This window comes from Nothoprocta perdicaria, unplaced genomic scaffold (genome assembly GCF_003342845.1).
Source record: "Nothoprocta perdicaria isolate Ctin4 unplaced genomic scaffold, notPer1 scaffold_387, whole genome shotgun sequence".
NCBI classification, from domain to species: domain Eukaryota; kingdom Metazoa; phylum Chordata; class Aves; order Tinamiformes; family Tinamidae; genus Nothoprocta; species Nothoprocta perdicaria.
Genome location: NW_020455629.1, coordinates 132,196 through 147,745, shown reverse-complemented (window position 1 = coordinate 147,745; position 15,550 = coordinate 132,196).

Sequence of the window (15,550 nt, the reverse complement as noted above, 5' to 3'; positions counted from 1 at the left end):
CTCACACACGCTTTGAAAATGGCACTGGCTTTCCACCCACAAAGCATGTTGCTATGGGAGGATATTGGGACAGGACTCTAAAGCCCATTGTTTTTGAATTACTGAAGTTGTGATGTTTGAAGATGGTCTATAGTATAGTTCTGCAATATTTTTCAGGTAGCTAATGTGGATTTTTCATAGAAATTATATCTATAATTTGGAAATACTGCTTACTTTCATCTTTCTCCTACTCTTAAATGTAACTTTAAACATTTGTGGAACTAGGTCACTGAAATGTAATAGTTTTGCCAAAAGTAGAAGTTAAACAAGGAAGACAGATTAAGTGCAAATTCTCAGGAGTTGGCAAAATTAACTAGAATTCTGTTTAACAACTCAATTCTGAAATTATTAATGATTTGTCCTTGCCAAATTGAAAAAAAGAAAATAGTTTGTAGCTGTGGATTTCTTTTAAAGAAATATATATCATTAATTTTAATGTCTTTTCAGTATAATCATTCATATTACAATGGAAAACTCATTGAATATAAATTAATCCATAAGGTGCTTTTATATGGAGTTCATTTCATAAGAGAGAAAATCCATAAAGGGGTTGTTCTTTCAAGTTAACTGATATGTAAGGGTGAAATCATCCATTTACAATCTGAACAAAAATCAAAGTAGGTCTTTTTTCACAGGCATGGTAACTTGGGATTAATCCTTACTTCCACTGAAATCAGTAAGAGATTGTTATTGACTTCAGCAGAAGACTAATCAAGCTCCTCGTTTTGATTTCTAGTGCTAGATTTTGGGACAATAAAGCTCTCATTCCAATTTGCCTCTACAGAAYAATACTTCTGTACTTGGTGCTTTACCCTATATGTTCCCTGGACAGACATCTTTTAGCTTTAGCTTTAGCTTTTTAGCCATCTTTGCAGAGGCAGTTGGCTACATAAATAAAATCAGATCAAGTTGTTGTAACTGTACATGTGAAGAGTGTCTAGTTTTGCATAGGTGCATAGTGTTGTATAGCTTATACAACTATTTATATGCAAAGTAATGTTAGTCATATATGCTCTCAGACTCTGAATCTGTAACACAAAGGTTTTGTGTGCCTGCAAGGATATATTTTATGTTTTTTGCTATAATGGGAACTAAAGGAGGGCTAGTGTTTTACCAAACTGTGCTCATTTACAAGGCATACACTATTATTACTGCAATGTTAAGTTACTGACGGCACAGACGAAAAGATTCAATCTTGAATGACCAAATTCTTTGGTATCATTCTTATTCATAAGAATTCAGCAGAAATCTAGTGCTAGAAAGACTCATGCTAGTCTATTAGTATTGTTTGTTTGTTTTTTGTAATGCTCTCATCAAATGTAATTTCTTGACATATATTTCATCTTTGACCACACAGTATGAAATCATAACTTTATAACCTGAAAATCTATAATCAGAAGTTCAAGACAGTTAACTTATTGATCAAATGTTTTATTTCTTTATAATATATTTATATTATTAAATATAAATACATTTATATTTATTTAAATGTTGTTTATTTACAAATTTTATAGTTGTAAATTTTATTGTACTACTTGACCTGTTGAATACTTCTAAAACCTTTGCGATGCACAGTTCAGCTGTGCAGAATTTCAGAAGGGTACTTATTTGAAATTTAAATTGCAATTTACTTAAATGAATTTTTCCCCGAAAGAACAGCGTATTGTATAAAATTCAATGACCTGAAATGCTGCTTTAACTCAAACAGTATTTCATTAAATTCATAAATTGCTGTGAGAAGAAAACAAAAATATACTTTTTGAACTGAAAGAAAGTCACCAGAATGTTTTGGCATACTATCCTTCCAAAAATTCTTTGGTGGTAAAACTTGATATATGAAATGCACAACTTTTCCAAAGACTTCAAGAGTGTTTATTTCCTTTTACCTTCTCTAAGCTACCATATATAATCACTCCTAAAAATGAATACTCTAGGATATTTTGCAATAATTACTTCTAAAATTATTTCTTAGTGCAGTTAATGTTTAGGAAGTCCGTGTTGCTCTTTTCAGCAGTGTTCAGTAATGACCAACTGACAATGAAAATTTTTATTGTCATAATATAATAATACTTCTGTGCTGGAGAATTTTCAGCACTATTTAGTTTAAAACTGGCAAGCCAAAGCTTCTTCCATTATAGCATCTTCATTTCCTTCTTGGTAGTAATGAAAGGTTATAAAATTAAGGTACTTTGAAGGCAAAATATGGAAAATAATAAAAAATGACTTTCTAAAAATAATTATTTTCTTTTCTACGCAGTTTGTGTTTTTAAAAATTCAAAACAATGTTCTTAATCTCCTTCAACTATTTTCTCTTCCCTTTTGTCTGTTTAATACTTCTTTTTTTTTTCATTTTGCATTTTATAACAAATACAGTATGAGAAAAGGAAAATGGAGAAAAGAATTTTTTTTTCTTTCTCTCCTACACTTTGGTTGAATCTGTCAAAGTACTGAGCTCTTTGTACAGGAAATATTAATACATTTTCCTTTTTCTGCTTTCTACAAAATTATACCTTTCAAACATGAGAATTTTATATATCCATATATGTGTGTGTGTGTGTGTGTGTGTGTGTGTGTGTGTGTAATATATATGCATATGTATGTATATACAGAAACCATTTTATAAAAATGAAGCTCTAAATCTTGCTTTAAATAAGAAAAAAAACCAAAAAACATGGGGCAGTCTTCCAGTTTAAGCTAATTTATTATGCTGTGGTCCAGCAAGAACAGCAGACTAAGAAAATAAACCCTTTTCCACATGATTGAGACTCAGAAAATTATAAATATGTGTTTCATCAATGTTGGAGATTTTATTATATAGCAAGAACTTCTAAAACCAGATATTGCTCCCTCTTGCAATTATTCAAGTGAAGAATCACATTTGCAGGAAGCCCAGAGCAGTGCTTCTTTAGCCCTGTAACTGCCCAAACTATCTAGTAATCCAAAATGTTTCTTTCCACYGTCTTCCAAGGAGGTGATGCACTGAGTCCCTGGTTTCAGTGAGAAGGAGGAGCCAACCAGACATGTGTCAGGCAGAAATCATTTTTGCAAGCGCTTCTGAGCTGTAATTCATTCCCAGCTCTCACCACTAACTGAGACGCCACGGAACATGACAGTACTGCAGCAATGGGGCAGAGCAGGCCAGATTTATGGGACTTTGCAGTGTGTGAGACAGAAAATTAGGACAGAAGCTTGATCTCAGGTACAAGTTCAATTTGAAATTTGATATAATACAGGAAGATGTCAATCTCATTCAGACACTGAACTAGTACATTTCTAAAGAAACAAAATCTAATTTAGGCCATTGAAGTTTCCAATTATATTTATTATTTTATAAAGGAGCACCTCATGGGTGTCTGCTTTTCCATGCATGTTTTCTGCACTMATATCTTAATAAATGAATGTATTGTGCATACCATTCTGTTAAGAAATGAAGGAAAATTCCCTATGTGAAGAGAGTTGCTTTTGTACAGTGAAATCACTTTATTTCACTCATTCACTTACTCAAAAAATAGCTCTCCGAATCATACACTTTCTGTTATTACTGACATGTATATGAAGCACATGTAATTTCTCCACCCAGCTGTGCACTGTACTCCTCCAGAGAATCTGAGAAAGATTGAAGTTGGAAGTTCCGCACTCCAGCTTCTGACTCAAAACTGGGATAGCTTTGAAGTCAGATCAGGTTGAAATATTTTAAAAAAGCTCAAAGAAATTCAGAGATTTTACAACGTCAAGACACTTTCAGACCTGAAATACTCCCACTGATAAAAATATTTTTCCTTATATCTAATATGAGTTTTGCTTAGTATATCTTGGTTTGTTGCCCCTTGTCCTTTCAATATGCACCTCATTTTGGCTCTACCTTCTTTTATACCTTCTTTTACACCTGTGTCACGTCATCACAGCCTTCACGTTCACACTGACATATTTTCACTCTGTCATACTAGTTTATTACCCTCGTGCTTAAATCGTTAAAAGACTGCGCTGTCATTCTTTGCTTACTTTCACTCTGCAAACGCCTAATGGTCCTTTTTTTTATTTCAGTTCATTTCTCTCTCATGCTTATCTGTTGTCCGAGAGATTGATTGTTATGCCCTCATTTCAGCTTCAATAGACTATTCTAGAAAACACAGACGAAACATTAGACTGTAATATAGTCCTATCATATGATTCAATACAGATATACAGCTTCTGCTAGTATTGGAAACAGAACTAGCCATCCACAGTCATAAATTAAAAAGTTGTTGTTAAGGGTGTGGATATACTTGAGCAAAAAAGACAATTGGAGGTAATTAGAAGAAAGGAAAACACTATACATTCATAAGTTCCAAGGAAACTTTCCTTTTTCTCTCTTTAAAATGCAGACTTTAGTGATTGTGTGATAATCCACTTTTTCACTAATACTGAATTGATTTTTCAACCAATACAGGCTTCATTCTAAGCAGTGAATAGATCATGAACACAGTATTTTTATATAAATATTCCTAATTTTCTGTAGAAATATTTTATACCAAAATTTGTGAAGATTTGGAGCTGCACATAAATTCTGCACTCCTGTTATTCTTCTTTCTAYATGTGCACAATCCAACTAGATATCTATATCCATTCTAACCCGTTCTATACTTTCTGTTTTCTGAGCAAATATTTTTGAAATTTCAGTTGAGGATTTCAGACTGAGGTTACCTAAATGAAAAAGTGTATTAACACGGTTTTGTCTTTTATAAACAAACCAAAATGTTGCTTGCTAGAAATGAGTGTACTGGAAACTCATAAAATACATTTTTTTTAGCTGTTTTACTTGCAAAGATTTTTCTCATGAACTACTTCCATAGCCCTGTTGACAATGACTCTAAGAACAAGAAAAGTTTCCTTACCTAACAGTCTTTGAAGAAAACTGGGCTATAGAATAGTTTGTTGTGTAAGAAAGGTAGTCACTATATATTTTCTTAATAAAAGCTATGAGAAAACAGGAATATGGGAAATCCTGTATCATTTGAACTAAATATTGATTGCAAAGTTGTTGAAAGCATTTTTCTAGGGAATTTTTTTTGTACTTTTTTTATTACTTGAATATGTAGATAGAATTTCCCTCTTTCAGTCACATTTAGAATTACAATCCAAATAAAAATCATATTTTTTTCTTTTGCATTTGGAAARCAATGAAAGTTTACTATGTTAGATATTTTATAAATTGACCTTAAAGCTCTCTTTTAAAATTAGTTTTTAACTTGCCAATGGAATGCGAAATATAAATGTTTTGATCATACCTGCACTTATAGTGATTGCATGTTAGTTCATTAGCATTCAGTTAACTAAAAATAACTAACTTTCATTGTTAATTTTACATCTGGTTGAATAATTATAGTTTGATGATATTACAATAAAAGCCATATATAAAATGCATTTAAATAAAGACCTCATCAGATAGTTTTGTGATTTCTTATTAAAAAAACACATTTAAAACTAATAAAAATGTTACTTTAATCAGGCACATTACAAATCCATTCATGTCATCTGCCTGGAAAAAAATTTGAACCTGACAAATCTATTGCACAGTTTATCCAACTTCTTAAGATGAACATGTCTACTACATGGACTTTATACAGTGTTTGTGAATGTATTAAAGATTCCCATAAAAATGGCTACATCTTTGATTCAGACATTCAGGGTGGAGATAGCCTTGAGATCCAATAAAAATACATTACTTGAATTAGAATGACAAATATTTATATCCCAGTCTTGTCATTTATTCTTCTCAGTTCCAGGGGCGGGGTGGGGAGAAAGTTTTGAAGCCTTACTTATAGCTCTGAGTTTGTCAAAGTATGCACTGGCTATTATTTTTCCAGTTCCTGAGAGATGCTGACAAAGCAGGGTCCTTATTTCACCTAGGTTAGGGGGGCCTCATTTTCTTTGGCAAGCTAGATGCCATGCTAGCCATGAGCTAGCCATCTGAACTTGGATACGGAAACCAAGCTATGCCATCTGMGATTTTAAACAACCTCTCACTATCATACAAAGCAGACTTCTGTCTTACTTCTTAAGCATTTTCTATTTTAAATTAGAAAAACTTGTTCACTTTGGTCCATTATGACTATGTACCTCCACTGAACAAGCATTATAGTCCCTCTGCACACATATTTCAAATTTGTCATTCATACCTAATGTCACATTTAACTTTCCCTCCGTTGTTTCATTCCATCACAGCATGTACCCTTTTTCCCTAATCTAATGCCAAATCTTTGGCAGAGGTGGAGGATCTGTGTTCCCAGGCTCAGCCCTTTCCGCTGTGCTTTTAAGTAGTAGTAGTAAATTGTACTTTCTATCAAAGAGATGAATCTGAGACTTTCATGGAGAGCTGGGGGTCGGGCTCCTGACCTCCTGATCTACGCAACACCCATGCAAGGCGCAGTCAGACAGTTGCAGAGATTTGTGAGCTTACCTGATCCTTCCAAACTCTGAGGGGGGTGTTTTCTAGCTAAGTTTTATCTGATTGTAGCAAAGCATTTTGTTCCTTTCTTTCTGTCAACAGATGTCAACAGATTTTCTCCCCAGAAAAGTCTGAAAACAAAACAAAATAAAACAAAACAAATAAACAAAAATATCTACAACTTGATTTATATAATTAAACCAGTCTGATTTCAGGAGTTATGTTAGCTTATACAAATATTGTTAAAGGTAGACTAAAGTTGGATTGGGAGAAAAAGTATCTTGTCTGGAGAGAAAAGTTGTCYAGACCATCACATGACAAAAATTAAGATATAACACAGACATAATAAAAAGATGCAATGATTTTTAGAGATGCATTCACAGCTCACTGTCAGACAGTTTCAATAAAGTGCTTTTATTCAAACCTGGAAGATGAAAGCACTTATGTTTTTACAGAAATGTTTCATTTTTATAGATTATTATCTGGATTTTCTGTAGAGTTCATTTCTACAATTTTTCTACCTACTTTGTTGCTAAGAAACAGATCTAGAGGAGAAGCTGGTGCACAGCAGGGGTGACAGGACTCTCATTAAGTTACAATCAGAAACTGGAAATACTTCTTATTTAAGAATAAATTAAAAGGAAGGACGTTTCCTTCTAGATGCCACAAGTGTCTACCTGCTAGGCATGCTCTTGTTTTTCTTCTGTGGTCCTTTCATTCTGTGATCCTGGGTCATTCTTCATTTCTTTTTTTTTTTTCTTTTTTTTTTTTTTTTTTTTAAACATGGAATGTATTGTTAGATCTGCTCAATGTAAACTAAACCTAAACTCTTTTACAGAGCCAGGTAGTATGGGGCATGGTTGTATTATCTGGTGGACAGTGGTGCAAAACCCTGTGGGAAATGCCTGCCTGAGCTGTACCACCTGCTTGGCACAGTCCAGTACCTTTCAGAAACAGATCTAAAAACAGCCCTGACAGGATAGCACTTAGTTGGCAGAACTTTGTCACTAATGAGTCTAATCAGTTGTCACTTTGAACTGGATCCCGCATGGAACATTACTCCAACAAGGCACGAACAGATCATAAAATTAAGAATCACATGAAAACACACAAAAAGGCTGTTAGTTTGCAGAAAACATTTTTAAAATGAGAGCATCCAAAGAGAATTCTTTCCCAAGCAGAACACGCTACAGTGAATAGCACATGCTCAGTTTGCAAACACAATTAGATCTCATGAAAAGACCTCAGAGAAGGTCCATGTCAGCATAATATTTTTGGAAGTTTTATATCTATTGTAAGCTCATAATATCTAAGTTTCAATTGGAAATATTTTGAGTTCATTTTTGTCACAAGGTATTTTTCTTTTTCTTTTTTTTTTATTTCGGAGCTTGATCTGTCAGTTCATAATGGTCTGATAAACTTTCTGTGGCTCAGCTGGATTGCAAGAGAGTACCTGCACATTATAGGTGCTAGTTTAGAGTCTGAATCAATTAATATCAATGTTATGATATGCTGGCCACCCCTGAAAAGAGGTCAGCCCTTCCTCCTCACTGCCTCTTTTGAGATATTTATAGACACTGATCAGGTCCCCCCTCAGCCCTCTCTTCTCCAGGCTGAACAGGCCCAGCTCCCTCAGCCTTTGCTCCTAGGGCAGATGTTCCAGGCCCCTGATCATCCTTGTAGCCCTGCGCTGGACTCTCTCCAGCAGCTCAAGCTCATAAAGTATCATAACTCAGAAGGAAGGTGCTATTGGCTTTCTTGGTGTAAACAGGATGATTTTCATATCCACAATGGGTTGCTCTTGCAGCTATCAAAATGTGCATTTATACACATCCAAACTGATTTCAACAAAGGCCTGTAACCATACAAATCAAATGAAAGACAAATGAATCAAAGACAGGACCACTGAAAAGGAGGAAGAACATCCAAATCCAAATATTTTGATGTAATTTGAAAAAGATCYAAGATAAAAAGATTGGAAAAATAAGCACATAAAGGAGATACTGAGCAACTAATTCTTTTCCTTTTTTTTTTTTTTTTTTTCCCCTAATCTCTATGTCAGCATAGCATTTGAATTGGATAAAGATTTTAGTATTAATTCAGTGTTTATGTTAGATTAGAACATTCCTGACTTTTGCAAAGGCCAAGGTAAATATTATAAATGGGCCCTTATCAGAATCAATTTACTTGATGGTATTGCTATTTATACATTTTCTTCTGCCAGACAAAATGCAGCTGATTACTTATAATCCTTCCTGGGAGGATGGAGAATGGAAGAAACCATTCTTTAAATCTGCATCAAACTTCTTTCTTTAAATCTATATCAAGCTAAGTATTACCTTTTGGAAGTTATTTTATTCTCATTTCCTGTGCATGTGTAGTAATGTAATTCAGAAGGAACTCCAGTTTTAATTCGCATGCAAGTGAAGAAGTCAGACCTTTTTATTTTGTCTAATCACACTTATTACAGTGAAGTAAATTTATCCAAATATTAATTTCAGGTGAGCATATTTCTTCATAAATAGACTACTGAAAAGCCCCAGAGATCTTTTATAAACACATCTTAAGACTATCTTGACCAACACGAGGACTGACCATCAATTTTCTAGGTAATAAAGTGCAGAAACCTGCAGAAATGTGTTCTCAAATATGGTAAAAGACTGATTTCTACTAATTTAACTGTTATTATACAAAGTCTAATTATATTMCTGAAGGAATGACTATGAAGTCAGTCCAGAGGAGCAGAGGAGTCTGTGTCAGAGSAGCAGAGTCATTCTGGTGACCAGGAATTCAGCTTTATGTCTTATCTGAAAGACTGAATTGTCTTCCTTTTCCATAGCATAAGGGATATTTGGCAACAATTCTCTTTTTTTAAGGCYCCAGAGGACTAGCATTAAAAGAATTTCAGAAACATGTAGCTGATCTGCTTACTCATAGCCYTTAAAAGAGTGAAAGATGTTGTTTGGAAACATTTCACAAAACAAAGGTAAGAATCTTGCAGGTTCACTGAGTCCACAGTATGTAGACTGTAGGATGCAATCCAGATGTATCTTGCACTGGCAATTTTATATGGAAAATCTTTTTTTTCCCCTTCTGACAGAAAGGAAAAATAATTCTCAGAGAAATCTGAGAAGCATTTAGCAGCTTCATTCCATACATTTTATTTCTTTTTTTTCCAGTAAGAAGTCTGAACTTTATTGTACTGATCTAGTCAGGAAATGCAATTGCTTTAGCTGCAAAAGTAACCTACATAAAGAATGTTAATGAAGATTCACTCTTGTTGGCATCCAGAGAGAAGCACTGTGTCCTGGGAAAAGACTGAGAAAGAAACATTTTTCACCYAGTCTACAACTCCTGTATAAGCTCTGGGAAACTTGCATCCTTTCATTCAGAGACCAGTGAATTTTCAACCTCATGGTCTAGGACATAAGCTGGAAAATGTGTCTCATATGCACCCTAAGCACTTARCATCTGGAAAGAAAGTAAAGGCAGTACAAAATTCATTTCTTTTTGTAATCTTAAGGTATATTGCAAGTTTTCTTTCTTAGGATACTACATCAAAAGCATTTTTTAATAACTTATGGGCACTATTGTCAGCCTGTAAGTACCAAGCTTGGAAAGTATTGTCGGATCTTAGAAATTTACTTTGGAGATTACATTCATGGAGGAAGCTGATGTCTTTTACTTAACTGATTGAGCGAAAGAATAGATGAGTTCTCGAGCTCAGAGTCACTGGTTAGCATAGAGTTATTGAAATGTCTGCATAAAAATCTAGCAGGTTTTACATAGCACTGTGTGTAAAATGCTTACTGACATATTAAGATAATTTTTTTTTTTTACTGGTTATATTGTTAGATTTTTTTTTTTAAGTACTATTTGGCAACAATRCATACTTTCAAAATAATCATGGACAACTTCTATCTTCATTTGTGTTCCTCTAGACTTAACAAGATAATTGTTCAAAGAGAGACAACTTGGCTATGTTCCCATGAGATCCTTTGTTTCATCATAGGAGCACTTTAATTTTCATGTCTTTGCCTGACTCTAAAAGCTGGATAGGATCAGTGGCCAATGGGGTGTGGATTTGACGGTCTTAGTTGTTGTCTATGTGAAAGGAGTCAAGGTCACCAAGAAATCAGTCCACTTTTTATATTAATGGCCGAACACATAAATGCCAAATTTTATGTTGATAGATAGATAGAGAAAAAATAAACTCTAATTCAGGTCACTGGTTGCCTCCTAGAAGGGCTGAGAGAGAAATATGWTGAGACTTGCATAGCTGTTGGCAAGCTGCTGGCCTTCCTCAGTCTTTTCTAGGGGCAGATAATGAATTTCAGCTGTCAAACTGGCATATTTCTTAAGCACTAATTCGACTTTTTAAAAATCTCATTTTACTCTAATGTAGATTTTTCCTAGATATCCTGAAGACTTTTTCCAGGGCAACAACTTTCTAATTGAAACCTATTCTTTCTATATTTTTCCTTCATCCATTTAAATTTAATGTTAATCTCATTTAAAAATAAAATAAAATAAAATAAAATAAAATAAAATAAAATAAAATAAAATAAAATAAAATAAAATAAAATAAAATAAAATAAAATAAAATAAAATAGTCATGCTAGCTTGTAAAGAATAACACTGAAAAGATCATCCACTGAGGGGTTTTGCAAAAGACCAGGGGTGAAGATATTTCTACCACAAAACTAATATGCATCTGTGTTGTTGTTATAACGATACTAGTAAAAACTAACAATGAGCTAAGATTTAAAATRACAAATAACACTTTTATTTCACGACAGTCCAAACTCTTTTTCTGAATCTTGCACAATAATTCTTCACATGATTTCTACTTTCTTTTAAAATATCATTAAAGCACTACAGGAAATTTTCAGACAAAATGTTGAGGTCACCTCACTTTTATAGAAGGCTACTTTGTTTTCCTGTGTAAAAGGAACTAAGTTTCTCAAAAGCCTCCATAAACACCAAATGCTACATTCTAATATTGTCTTGCAAATAGATGATCTTTGAATTATTAAATTCAGTCATTCTTTTTCCATATTAAAATGCACTTTTTCAGATCCACATGTTTTTTCTTTCTTTCTTTCTTTCTTTYTTTYTTTYTTTMWTWMWAKTAACAGGGAAAGTATTTGCTTGTAAAAGTGAATGTTTGTCAATATTTGTATATGACTKGTCAATACATATTTGCATATGACTTATGTCAATAAGTATATGACTTACCAGATGCATTTACTAAATAAATAAGTAGGTTTAATAATGTTTAGACAAGCCTCTTGGCAAGCTAGACTGCAAGGCATAGAAGTTTTTGGTCTTGGAAGGAGATGGAACTGAACTCTGCAAGTCCTCAAATATAAAGAGAAGTTCAGAACTGTCTGTGGTTGTGCTAAGTTTGCATCGCAGAAAGTTTGGCAGGGACAAGACAGCTGGCTAATAGGCATAGCAGCATATCTATGGTCTTGGAGGCATCTTTGAGAACTGAGAGAGCAAAGGCAACAAGATCCCTTAAGGCTGCTCTCTGTTCCATGGCTTTTGTGAATGAAGTGCCTGAGTACAGATGTCCTGGGTCACCATGTGTAGTGGACCAATCTGTCCTCTGAGGCCAAGAGCACTTCACTTGAGTCTCTCTTTCTGGTTCACTCTGTCCATTGTTCTTWAATTAGTTCAACATCCCTACCCAGTCTGTCTTTTTATTTTCCCCCAGTACAGCAAGGCTTCAAAGCAGGATACTTCAGAGGCAGGGCACTAGGTTGTGAGTAAGCTGTGAATAAGAGAAAAAAGGAGAACAGAGGACAGACCTGTGCACCTGTGTTGAAACACACATCCCATCAAGGACACTCCTAGAGAAGCAATATCAGCACCATCTCCTAAGATAGGCTGTGCCTCAAGGGACCTTTTTTCCACACTTTTCTAGAAAAAAAAGTCTCTCTTTTTTTTCCTCCTTCTGTGCATTTTTGTAATATAAAATGCATAGCCTGTAATTCAGCATTTCATATATTTTCCAGTTCACTTGCAGTCTTGTATCATTGTGACAGTACTTCATCAGTCCTGCAGGTTACACACATCAGTAGGCAGATATAAAATGAGTCTCTGATAAGGTTAATGCTGTTGGGTACTCAGTAATTTTTTTCATAAAGAAAAAAGAAAAAGATAGATTGTCTTTAACCCCTGCTGAATGTATAAAATTGTTCGTTTGGCTTTGGGATTACGATATTTTCCTTTCCTTCCTTCATTTTCCTTTATTTTTCATTGATTTAAGGTATTCACTACTGGCTACTCTTGGAAGCACAGAACCTCATTCTCAATGACTGGGTAAATAATAATTACAGCCTAATTTAACTAGTTTATTAGACTAGCATGGAGAAGCAACATCATTGTTTTGTTGGCTTCGTGTTTGCTGTTGACTCAAAAGAGAGTCTTATATCTCGCATTACATTTGCCTCTCCAGCAGAAATGACTCAAGGTGTCTTTTCTGGGGGAGAAAAGGCTCAGCCTCATATTCATGCCTGTGGACACAGATCAAGGCAACAATACAACTTCTGCATTTAGTTGTACTAATGCATGTATTCAAAACATCTGAAGTTCAAAGCATTTAGCATGAAGCTGAAAATGTAAATATAGTAAAATAAAAGTGAATACGATAAATAACTCTCAGTACAGGTGAGAGCCCCAGATAAGCAGCAGTTATAAGTGGCTGGATTTATGATATTTCTATTTCCAACACATTCCTTTTCGTGATAGACATTTTTTTTTCTTGTCATCTAAATATTCAACTGAGTATATGCCACACATCTGGCAGACCCAGTTCTATCAATTTGTGCCTGTGATTACTAGGGAGTCACTGCCTATGAGCAAGAAAAGAGAATGAAGTCACCATTGTCTCTACTGGATCTTTTTTTTTTTTTCATTTGTTCCTTCGACCTTGTTGAGAAGAGTTCATTGTTCTAYTTAATTTAAAGCAGAAGCAACTGGAAACCCCATGCTGCCCTTTCTCTTAGTGTGATAAATAAAAATGCTGAAATAAAGAAATATGAACAGTCAAATAAAGACACCCAGATAGTGGAAGGAAAAGAAACATTTGGCTGGTCTCAAGTCTCTGAGCATTCCAGCATGTCTGATGTAACTACATTAATGCTATAGCTTCGTACTACACATGTGGAAGTGAGAGTCTGGGGGCACTGGTTATTTCAGACTGACCAATAAATCACAATTACAGCAAAACCTGTTGTTAAATAAATTACTTGAACCGCACAGAGAATATGAACTGTATTTAAAACCAGAGAGAAAAGAAAATTTTCAGGTTCATTCAAACTCATGAGCTGTTAAAGAACTCTGTCTTCAGTTCATATTTGGAAATTCTTTTGTTTTTCATTTTTAAAATTTGCCAAGGTGAGCAATAGTCAGAAGCTACTAACTAAAAATACAGCTTCAAGACTACAAGCAGTTTCTCTATAATGGAAACAATTATAGCTAAGTGGCATTCACAGTGAAGTTCAACCTCACCAATGTTCATACGTGCATGTGCATTTTACTCACTGGTGCTGTCTTACACTCTCTTCATCCAGCTGTCTCTGCTGCAGGCCCACTAATGTCAGAACTGCACAATATCCTCACTGTCTCTARTCTTGGGCTGGCCAGTCCAGTACCAGTAGGAGCTGGCAAGGGTGGTCCTCAGCAGGCCCTCTTGCTGCATGGTCCCAGAGCATTGGTCATGATCCCCAACAGTCTTCTCAGTGGTATTCCTGGTGGTATTCCTAAGAGCAACATCAGGTGTGTCTTGTGCCCAGAGCACATTTGTATGTTGTTTTAAGAAAATAATATTATTATTATTATAAAAATAATAATATGGTCATAAGAATAGTTAGATATGACCAGAGCTGGGATCAATCTGTGCAAAGACCTGAAAGATATATGTAATGTTTTTAGTGGCATTTCTTTGGGACTTCTTTCCTTAAGGATGGTAGACAAAGGAAATCTTTTCTTAGGTGTTAAAATTTTAGTATCAGTGATCCCAGTCATGTCTGGAAAAAAAAGGGCAGGAAAATTCATGAGCCAAAGATGCTCACTAGAGCTGCTGAGCTTAGCTTGAAACTTGTACTATCTTTGATTTTTATCACACCTATTTAAGGTTTTTATAGACAGATGTTTAGTTTTAAAAGAAAATCTACGACTATGCCAAAAATTTAACATACAACCTCTCAAAAAGTTTTAATTCTTAATTCAATGGGCTAATAATAGAGTTCAAGGGAAGCTGATTCAGAACTTATACAGGATGCAATATTTTTTCAGTGTAACTGTTACACTGCTTTCTAAATCACACACTTTRTAAAAAGTTCTTAAAGAAAAAGTATAATATAGTATGACAAAGTCTTTTTAGATATTTGTCCAAGTACATTCTAGTTTAATTATGTTCTAAATTGTCCTAATCTCTTAGTAATCAGGACTTGTTTTGCAGTTTCAGCAGAGTCCATGCTGTTCATGAATTTGAGGTTATTTTGCCATTCAGTTTTGAGTCACATTAAAAATAAGACAAAATATCTGGGAATGTCTATTAGAGGAATTATTACAGGAAGGTCAAAATGAACCATATATAATTCTTAAAATACTTTTTTCCCCCCTGTATGTACTGCAAGAGTACATTAACACTACTCTCTCTTTTTCAGAATTGGGATGAGAAAATCATAACTTGACTAAATTCCTGAAATTTAAGCCTGCTCTGAGTTCTCCTTTTGATGAACATCTCCATTTATGTTCTGCAATCATTACATCACATTACATTTTCTTATGTGGTTTCCCTTTCCCAGTTCTGCACTATTTTCATTCTTTGTTCCTGAGCACTGGAATCAGCAGTGAGGCATGGGATCCATCCATAGCCTAATATTAGATATCTACACCATACACATGAGGCAGTCACACGTAGATTGGAGCAATTTAGGAGCAGTTCTGGAATAGATTTAGCTGATATGTAGTAGACACCTCTGTTAATACAAGATGAATTGGACCCAAGAAGTACCCACTTTTCTCCATTGTCTGTAAAAGAAGCTAGAAACAGTTGTTTATTCCGTAGAG